This window comes from Impatiens glandulifera, chromosome 1, assembly GCF_907164915.1.
Source record: "Impatiens glandulifera chromosome 1, dImpGla2.1, whole genome shotgun sequence".
Taxonomy (NCBI): domain Eukaryota; kingdom Viridiplantae; phylum Streptophyta; class Magnoliopsida; order Ericales; family Balsaminaceae; genus Impatiens; species Impatiens glandulifera.
The window spans coordinates 78,606,405-78,617,507 of NC_061862.1; positions in this window are offsets into that span (position 1 = coordinate 78,606,405).

Sequence of the window (11,103 nt, forward strand, 5' to 3'; positions counted from 1 at the left end):
TTAATTTTATTAAATGAATAAGAAAAAAATGGGGTTAAATATGTGAAGTTAATAAATATATAGATAATATTAATAAGGTTAAAAAGTTAGTGTAAAAAAAAAATATTTTAAGAATATTCTTTTAGGTTTGGAAATGAATTTTTGGGTTGGAGATGAATTACTATTTGATGTGACTAGGGATGACAATTTGAAACCACCCCGCGAAAACCGAACCGAATTGCCCCGTTTGGGATGGTTTTTCCCCGAAACCGAATGGGAATGGGGCGGGGATGATATTTGTGTCCCCCGCCTCGACCCGCCCCGATTTCACCCCGAATCTACCCCGAATCTTCCCCGAACACCATAAACATAATTAAATATATTAAATTATCAATATATTTATTTATTCACTATATTTTATAAGAGTAGTAATGTTATTTCTTTATAATAATATAAATTTTAATATATTATAATATATATTATATTAAAAAACTTGTTTATATAATTTTATTGTATAATTTTTATTTTATTTTAAATAAAAATAATTATTAACGGTGCCCCGCGGGATTCCCTGAAACCGAAAAAAACCGAACGGGGCGGGGATGGTATTGCAAAATTCCCCGAAATTAAAACGGTGCGGGGACGGTAAATGCATTCCCCGCCCCGAACCGCCCCATTGCCATCCCTAGATGTGACGTTTACTGCATTTTGGTTTTAAGAATGAGTTTGTGGGTTAGAGATGGTCTAAGGAAAGTATATTTAAAAAAAATTAACTCCTTTCTTAATTAATATTTTAATTATATATTATTTTATTTCATAAATAAAATAATATATCTTTTAAAATCTTAACATCATATTTAACCCATTTCATTACATATTATTTTATTTCATAATTAGTAATATTTTTAAAATCTTAATTCCATAATTAAAATTTTTAAATATATCTTATATTATTTTATAAATAAATAATATTATTTATTATTATTAATAATATTTAATATATATTAACAATGAGTAATGAATGATACATAACACTTGGGATAGAGGAAAAATTTGAAAAAATGACCCTAATGATTTACATATTTGCTACCGTGATCATTCGATAATTTTTATTACTCTGATGACCACTTTATGTTTTTTGGACAAAAATACATTTATTGCGTAACGTGAAGGTCTTTCACGTTTCGCGAAAAGAATAGGGTTTTATATAAATACTCTATTTTTTTCATTTCGTTATTTTTCTTTCTCTCTCTTCTCTCTCTACTCAACGTTCTCTCTCGCGACGGTCACCGGCCACGGTGGCAGCAGAATCCTAAATGAACACATCATACAGATCGACGACCAAAATCCGTTATAATATCATTTGTTCATCTTATTGTTCATTCTACTAATCGATTTATGTTCTTATTTCGTTCATCTTCTAACCCTTAAACCCTAAACCATTATATTGTTCTTAATGTTCATCTTGTTGATATTTTGTTCATCTTGTTCATATCGGTTGATTAAATTCATTCTTCATATTGATAATATTGATATTTGCATATTGATGTTCAGGAAAGATTAATGTTCACGATGGAATGTCCCTTCGCGATGGGGGCCAGATTTGTTGGTTGATGTTATGAATCGGTTGTTCATCTTTTCGATGATGATATTTGCAAATGATGCTCTGAATCGGTTTTGTTTCAGGGATGATTCGTGTGATCTCACGAAACGGCACGGTCGTCACGCGAAGCGGCACAGTGGTCATGCGAAGCGACGCACACGGTCGTTACGCGAAGGCCCATCGCGTTACGCGAAGAAACACGATTGTCACACAAAACAGCAATGTGGTCACGCGAAGCGGCATCGCGTTACGCGAAGAGACACGGTGTTCACGCAAAGCGGCACGGTGGTCACGCGAAGCGGTACGATCGTCACGTGAAGGGCAGGTGTACGTGCTATGGCAGAGTTGTACTTAGATTTGTGTAAAACACCAATTTCGATTCCTATTGTTTTTTAGCTGAATGAAGAATTGGTTTTCTTTGTGTTGTATCACCCTTGTTATAATTGTAAGAGGATGTACATGTAATTGAACTCCCATTTACCGGTCAATTTTGTCTCACCATCATGTATATCTTGTATGTAACCTTTTTTCCGATTCGTGTAATGATCAAGGCATTGTCATATAATGTTAGGATCGGGATCGCCGATAGGGGACCGGGGACCGGGGTCAGGTTAAAGGAGACCGCTTAAACACACACCGGTTGGCGCTAATTCGGTTAAGAATTAACACTGGTCTTAACACTACACAAACTGTCACAAACTCTTTAACCGAGTTCAAGGGTGGAAATGTTTGTTTCAGCCTGAAGTAACACACACGAATCAGTTGGAAATGAGAGTGGAGAGAAATCGGTTAGAGTGAGAGAAACCGGTTCGGTTGGTTTGGTGACCGAAATTAATGAAGAACACAGAACACAGATTTTATGGATGTTTGGAGATAAAACTCTTACGTCACCCCTTCTTCTCAAACAATGAGAAGGATATTCACTAAGGAATATTCCACAACACAATACAACACACAATCGAGTCTTATTTACTGCTCGATGTTCACTTTACAATACTCACACAGTATTGTAATACACTTTTATAAATATGTAAATACACATAATTCTTCAGTTGGTTCTTATCACTCAATGGCTTTGCAGATTTATCAGATTTTATTCGCAAGATTAAGAGTCCAAAGCTTTGATGATGAACGCAAGAATCAGGTTGAAGAAGAAAGGTTGAACCAGAAAGATAAGATCGTTAAAATCAGGAGTCGCGTGGAGAGCCTTTTCTTTAGCACTTTAGCTTCCTTTTATAGTGGAAGTATGACAACGGTCATATTTCTCTCTCTTCAAGGTGATTGGTCACAAGGAGCCGTGCCGGTCCAGATTGGATAACTTGCACGTTTTGTCTTTGTACACATGGCAGTTGTACATTTGGAGACTGCCTGCTCCCTTGAAGGTTGCTTGTGGACTTGGGCAAAGTCAAATAATCATTTGCTTGCATTCTGTCTTGTTTCAGAACCTTCTTCTGCATATTCTCAAGGAATATTTTGTTTATCTTAACACGTTAACTTCCAACATATTCATATCTTTGAATCATCTGTCCGTTGGAGATGTATGGTGGCTTTAAGATTTTCAAGAGGTTGAACCAGCCGGACATTTTCGGTTTGCAATTCAACCGGTTCTGATGTTGAGCCGATCCGGATTTCTGAAAGGATAAATTCATTTAGGAATTCCGGTTTTGAGCTTCCTCAAGAGAATCGGTTTGAGCTTAGAAGAGTCGGTTTGAGCTTCCTTAGAAGAGTCAGTTTGAGCCTCCTTAGAAGAATCGGTTTGACCGGTCTGGTTGAGGATATGTACCTGCACATAAAGTTGAATTTGATTAAGTTATTTTAGATAGTTAATTACTTATTAATTAACTATCTAGTTTTTCTAACAATTTCTCCCTTTTTGATTATTTAAGTTAAATATTCAAAACCCTGTAATCGTTGGCCGGTTTCAAAAGAACTTAATTTTGTTTGGCCGATTTCAAAAAACGGTTTGAGAAGAGGATTTCTTGAAAAATTTTGTATGTCTATCAATTTCTCCCTTTTTGAAACTTTTAATATAAAAGTATCCAAACCAACAACCGATAAAGGTCAAACCGAACAACATAGATTTCAAAAAGTTTTATAGATAATTATAAGTTATAAGATATAAATAATAATATGTTTAAAAACTAATACTTATAGGTTTCAAAGATATTATAGATTAGAGAGTATATAGGTAAGTGAGAAAGCATAAAGGTGAAGGAGTTCAGTGCCCCCCTTATTCTCTTGTTTGTCTGTCTATGTCTTCGAGACATCCAGCTAAGAAGCTTGTTCTTGGGGTTGTGCTGCCCATCAGTTGAGTTCTTCTATTTTGCATGAAATTCCCAATCGATTCGACTTTAGCGCCGCGATTTGACTGGGTACTTGAAGGAGCAGAGTTGATCGGTTCTACTCTTGGCCGATGTCTCCTTGTATTTAGAGGCGCGTCATCTTCCTCTTCTTCATCAGCAATCGGATTTTCATCAGTCCAAATGTTTGTTTGTTCAGCTCAAGCCATGACTACGGTTACTTGATCTCTTTTTCGTTTATTTGCTTGCGCTCTTGTCATTCTAGTAGTAGGGGGATTTTGTGGAATAGCACCAACCACACTGACATTTCCTTGTTCAGCCGCTCTCGGATTGACCTCTTCGTCTTGCATTCTTTGGGCTAGTACTCCATCATTAATTTCGGTTTCCTTGACACGTCGGTCTTGATCTTCTTCTTCGGCCTAAATCTGCTTGGTCATTTCCTCATCTCTTCGAATTTGTCTCTCGGTGGCCACTGCCTTGACTCTTGCCAGTTCATTTACTTGTGCAGACATATCTTGCACCGTTACAAGAATTTGAGATGTAATCATTTCAAAGTTTTCAATCTTAGACTCGATCGAATAAGCCTTATCTTCCAAGGATGCATGCCATGAGGAAGCCTTAGCGTCTAAAGATGTCTATCACGATGCTATGGAGTCCTAAACCGTTTTTTGAATGAAATCTTTCATTTCATCCGAAAAGGGAACAACTGCTTGACTTTGCACCAGGTGCGGAGAGTGAACCGACAAAGACATTTCGACTCTGTTCTGATTAATCAGATTATTCTCTACATCATTAGCTTGAGTAAGAGACTTACCCGGTGGAGTTTTGGTTGGTGATTTAGAGGACGGAGAAGCCGTTTGACCTTCTGGAGGCGTGGAAAGGTGTTCTGGTTGACTCTTTTCTTGTTCTGCCCCAGTTGGCCTTGAAGATTGACCGATTTCAAAATTCGTTCTCTCCGGCTCTTTTCTGTGTCGGTTGGCCTCTTCATTGTCAACCAGATTTAACCTTGTAGCATTTCTTTCAATTTCTTCTTCTAACCTTGTTATTTCGGTTTGAATATTCCCTTCAATCGATGTCAATATAGTCATTACGATTTTGTCCTCACTGACTATTTCACCCATAGCACTATGTTGTTGACGAATGTCGTCCATGGTTGAAGTTAACACCTTCAGTTTCGCACTGAACTCAACCAGCTGTCCACTTGACATAGCGAGCGGTACAGACAAGGTTTTGGCGAGATCAATTGCCTCTGCTTCCATAGCTAACAGTCTTTCCCTCTTTTCATTTAATTCTGGTCCATTTAGGAGTATATCTCTGAATAGAACTTGTGACCTCAGTCTCCTCCATTCGTAAAATGAATCGGCTAACTCATAGGCTCTGTCCGTAATTGTCCTTAAAATATCATCCACGATTTTATCGGCCCTTTCTTCGGCCATCTCAGAATCTGGAATCTCAATTTCAGGAATAGTTATGTTTTGAGCCTACTCCTCATGAGGTGGGTTGTGATCTGATCCGGTTGAAAGTACTACTTCAACCGCTGGACTGGTGGGTTCTTTTTCTGCATGGGCACTTTCATGTGTCAGGTGATGTTTAGTAGGGATTTCTTCTTCATTCTCTTCAGTCGTCTCATCGGTCTGTTCATTTTCATCTGCCCGGTCAGTTTCAGCATTCTGACCGGTCTCAATAAGTTTACTTGTCACATCGATATTAGCTAACCAATTGACGTCGTGCACGATATCAATAATCATATTCGAGGTCCTTTGTTGAGCTTCTACAGCCACAGGCCCAGCAGGTTGAATAAGGGACTCCCTAGATACATTGACAATAGCCGGATTAGGAGTACTTACCTCATGAGTAGGGGATATCTTAGTTGTAGATTGGCCGGTTGCACTGGCCGATGATTCCTCAGGAGTAGGATGGATTTCCGGATTTTGAACAGGTTCGGCGCGAGTCTTCTCATCAACCGAATTGTGAGTAGGAATTTATTCATTATCCACCGAATTTGAAATAGGAACTTCCTCAACCGTATTGGGGTTAGGAGTCTGCTCATCATCAATCGGGTTTGAAAGGGGGACCTCCTCAACCGGATTGGGGTTATGAGAAGCCGCGAGGTTGGCCGACCCGGAGGGTATCCTAGAGGGTGTTCTTTCGGTGTCGGTTGACTGACTAACCGATTTATTAGTCATCGGCTTCTTTCCTTTCTTCGTCGTTCCCTTAGTTTCTTTAACCTTAGGCTTCTTAGCCTTCGGTTCGGTTTCTTTTGGTGCCTTCCCGATTCTAATCAGGTTTTTCCCAATATTGACAGTATTTACTATTTTGGAGTTTAGGAGAGGGATACCTGATCCGATTGGGTTCTGAAGATGTTGCAGAATCTTGCCAATCTGTATGGCGTATCCCAGAGACTGGTCCTTCTTTCTGGCCACCATCTCACATAAGTTCTCAAATAATACACCGACCTAATCGATTTTGTCGCCGCGAATGATGTCGGCCATCATTTCAAACTTATGCTGAGTTAAGTTATCAAAATTACTTCTTTTCCCTTGAAAGGATTTAGAGACGATGTCTCATAGCCACCGATATTCAAACTTCAGCAAACTTTTCTTTCCGGTGAACTCCACCAGTTCATCCGTGTTGGAAATTATTTTCTAGAATTTCCACAACGTCTTCTTCCGGTATGTTTGTCGAAAAGTCGCGCCCCTCAGTGGGCAGACGAAGAGCTGCGGCAAACGTCTCCTCCGATAGCTGGAAATTAGTACGATCCACCATTGAAGAGATAACCCTTTTCTTGAGACTAGCGTTCTCCAAGAACTCCTTAACTTCCTCCTGATAGACCACGAACGGTCCGTCCAGGAAGGATTACAGACTAGATTGTTTTACCAGATCCATCACCCTCTTGATTTCTACAGTTCCATTGTTGTTGATGTCCTTGAAATCCACCTACACGATATGAACGAAGAGTGCACTATCACGTCTCATATTTGAGATTTAGAAAAGAGCTCTTAAGAATGTAGAATAGATTGAAGGCAAGAACAGTTAGAATGCAAGAGAGAGAGTAAGCGTGATTAAAATAATGAGCATGCAAGCCTTTATATATGAAGTGATTGTGACAGTTACGTAACTGAACCGTCACGTTCTTTTGGGAAGAGGCGCCAAAGTTTCCCTCCAAAAGTTATTGCGGTAACTTTTGGAGGTAAACTATAGGCGGTAAGAAATGAGCGGTAAATTAAGGGCAGTAAACTATGGGCGGTAACAGCGGTCCATTTTAAACGTTAACGTGAAGTGATCCGAGTTATCTAAGATGTACCGAAATGTTTGATAAGTTAACCGAAATTTTTGAAGTTCACCGAAATTGATAAGTTAACCGAACCTTTTGAGTTAACCGAAATTGATAAGTTAACCAAAATTTTGGAGTTAACCGAAATTTTGAAATGAGCGATTGAATTTAAATAGATATAACAATCGGTCGTACAACAAAAATGACCGGATTGTTCAGAAACTACAAGTGCGAAGAAGTTAAAGACTTAGTTCATAGGTCCTATTCTTTCAATCCAGCTTTCCACCGTTATACCGGTCCTTGATTCTATTCTTTGAATCCAATTTTCCATTGTTTCATCGGTTAGAATGTTGGTCGGACTTAGTGAGGTTCCCGGTCTGGGATTTGGGATGATGGAGCGAAGATATCGGCTAATCTGAGGAGCGAAGCCGATCCTTATTCTAGGAGTGTGAATCAACATCTTCAAGTAGTTGAAGATGAGGGAGACCCTGTTGATGGGCGTGTCTTGTGTCATTGCGATTATCATTGCATAGACTTGCCGAGTGTAATTTTGGTTCGTCATATGTTCCAGAATGGAACGTTGAATGATGTCATTGAAGATTTCAAAATGAGGAGCAAGATCACATTTGCGGCCGTGACAGCTAACCGGATTGGGGGTGCCAGAGAGTATGTAGGAGAAATTCTCATTTGTCTAGATGAGGGGAGATGGAAAATCCGAAAATCCTTCAAATGGTAGATCAAAGAACTCCGCAAATAAATCTTCAGAGATTCGATAGAATTCAACGTCTATGTAAGTGGTCATGCTCCCATCATCCCTTACAACAACGTTGTTAAAGAATTCGGTGACTTCCTCTTCTAGGATGGAATTAGATCCTTCAAGAAATTTCTGCAAGCCGGAATGAACAAGAGGATAGAAAATGACTTATTTTGCTCTGAAGGATAGAATAGATTCGAAATCGATGACCAAAGAGTTTCTGATTTGTGGGTTCATCTTGAGAGGTGTTGGGTGCAAAGATTTTAGCCTAGAGAGAGACGCAAGGAATGTTGTGATTTTGATTTGTGAGTGAAGAGTTCCTTAAATAGCTGAACGATTTTGAAAGCATTTATTATCTTCATTTATTGACAGGATTTATTCGTTATGAGATATCTTGTCAATATTCCCGAATTGAATGCTTTTTGATATTTGAACAAAATATTCCTTTTTCAAAAATGTATCTTGGGAAGGTGTGACGTAGATTGTCTTGTCTAAGTTGACCGGTCAAGATTTTGAAAAACGGTTAAGTGTAGGCTTTGTTTTTAACATATTCGGTTTTAAACTTGAGAAGCAGTAGCTTCTCCCTGAAAATGTGCCCGGTTACAAATTAAGCATTTGTAATAGACCAAAACTTTTAACACCGAATTTTATTAGAATCGAAAACCTTCATAACCGAAAAACCAACAAAATAATCGGTTATGAATTTTGAGATACATTTTAAAACCGATGGATCCTAAAACTAGTAGTGGGATGGACCAGTAGCCGGAGTCTTTCTGGATTTTGCTTTGTCCATCCGGTGCAATCGTGCTTGGATCTTGTCCTTTGTCAGCAACTAGTTCGAATGGAGGGTGGCACTTGGGCCGAGATAGACGTTGAGATCAAAGAACATATTGCATAGTTGTGGAGCATATCCGTTTGTCCTTTGTTGGAAATGATCATATCCTTCAGATTGTTGAATATGATCCGGGACTAGTTCACCGAAGTGCCTTCAGTGATGGCAACCATTATTTCAAAGATTTTCTGGGTATATTGTTGAGTGTTTTCCCTTGCAAAAACATTTTTCATAAGGATTTCACTCAGGTTTTAGAACTCGTTTTGAAGAGAGTTCTTGGGTCCCCAAGTGTTGATTGGAGTCATAGAGCCGGAAAAGTGATGACGCATCTCATTGATGACTATTGGAGGGAAGGTAAGATCGGTAAAACCTTCAGTGGGTAAATCATAACTTAATGCAAGATCTATCTCACTAAAGAAGATAGTTTTACCGTGAATTTGAGCGAGGATAATGTCTCCCTCAATAACCTTGGCGGTTCTGAAGAACTCATTGACTACATTGACATGTCGGTCCTCTAGGAATTTTCGTAAGCGGAACTTTCGAGGGATCGGAAAAGACATTGAATTTCAACATTTTCAGATTGAGAAGCCGATTCGAAGTCGGCGAGAAGAACTTTGTTTGTAAGAAGGCAATACATTTTGTTTGGTGATGTTGATAGAGAATTTAGAAAGTGAGAAAGGGATGTGTTAATTAAATAGCCAATGTTTGGTTAGCGTATCTAGGTGTATTATATTAATGATTAAATATGATGGTTATTTCCAAGAAAAGTAATGATGAGGATTAGATGTTCAAAGATATTTTGATGGAGTGTTAGTCTTTCTCTTAACGGTGATAGACACGTGTCTTCACGTTGTTTGAGATTTAGATTGTTTTTCTTTTTCAATGGATTAATTTCAAGCATGCATGACAAACAATATCCAGCTGTCTCATGTTGACCGGAAAATAAACTAACCGAAATTAAGATGTACATAATCGGTTGATTTTTCATGATCGGTTTTTCGAGATAGATTATTTGATTTTGAATAAGTACTTGCTGATTAGGCAATAGTTATTCAGTTCAAAAAATAATTCCAATTGTTTTATCCGAATCATTTGGTAAGTTGATTTATCCAATCTCAATCGGAGACAACTGTCCGATTTAACATACTTGACTTTTTATCCATTGATTTTTCATGCACATGATGAATAATTTTCCAATCGATTTTTAAATAGAAAGCAAGTTTTCGAAACATATCCGATCAGTTTTTCAAAAAGTTCCAAGAGCGTGATTTGAGCGTCAGCTTCTCACTGAGACCATGCCCCGATTTTTCATTAGAAAAACGTTTTTGAAAGCATGCATAAGCATTTAAGGCAGAAGTTGACTGCTATCAGTAAATCTTAAGATGTTTCCAAAGAAATAAAACTTAGCTTCCGGTAGTGGCTTTGTGAAGATATCGGCTACTTGCTGATCGGTCGAGACGTATTCCAGCCGGATGTGCTTTTGTTGCACATGCTCCCGGATGAAATGATGTCTGATGTCGATATGTTTTGTTCTTGAGTGCAACACTGAATTGTATGTAATAGTTATCGCGCTGGTGTTGTCACAGAAAATTGGTGATTCTTCAGCAATTATACCGAAATCCTTCAGTTGTTGTTGGATCTAGAAAAGTTGAGCACAACAGCCTCCAGCCGCAAGATACTCCGCCTCTGCGATTGAAGTAGCAAATACAAAGCCCCAATCGGTGAGATTTTAAATAGGAGGTCCAAAATTATAATTGGTACCCAATAAGAAGCCCCAATTTATAATTATGGCCAATATTTTTAGTGATGCAACATATATTTCTTAACAAGAAAATACCTATAAATATTCTTTTTCACTTAATTAAGTTGGATATAATATTCATTTAACCAAGATCATGAATGACGAAAACTCACCAAACCAAATACCTTTTAATTGCCCACCAATAATTCAAAATTTTAAGAAAATATGAAAATTGATAAAAATTTCTATAAAATAAACAATTAAATTGACATTTAAAAAATATATTATTAGAATGATGACAAACAAAATTTATGCTTTCATTACAAACAAGTACCAAATAAAGTTATTTAAAATTAGAGTAAAAAAAAGGGACAACGGATCAAGTATGTATCCCGCAAACACATTTAATCAGGCGCAGAACTTGTTATATGACGAGCTTGAACTCAAAACTTTTTGTTAATTATTTATTTTTTTATTGCCGCCAAATTAAAAGTCATATAGTTTATGGTAATACTAATATTCTAGCCATAAAAAAAATATTTAAAAAAATAATTAAATGTATTAATATATACTTAAGCTTTTTGATTTTTCAATGCAACTTCATAGAGTTAATGAGAAGT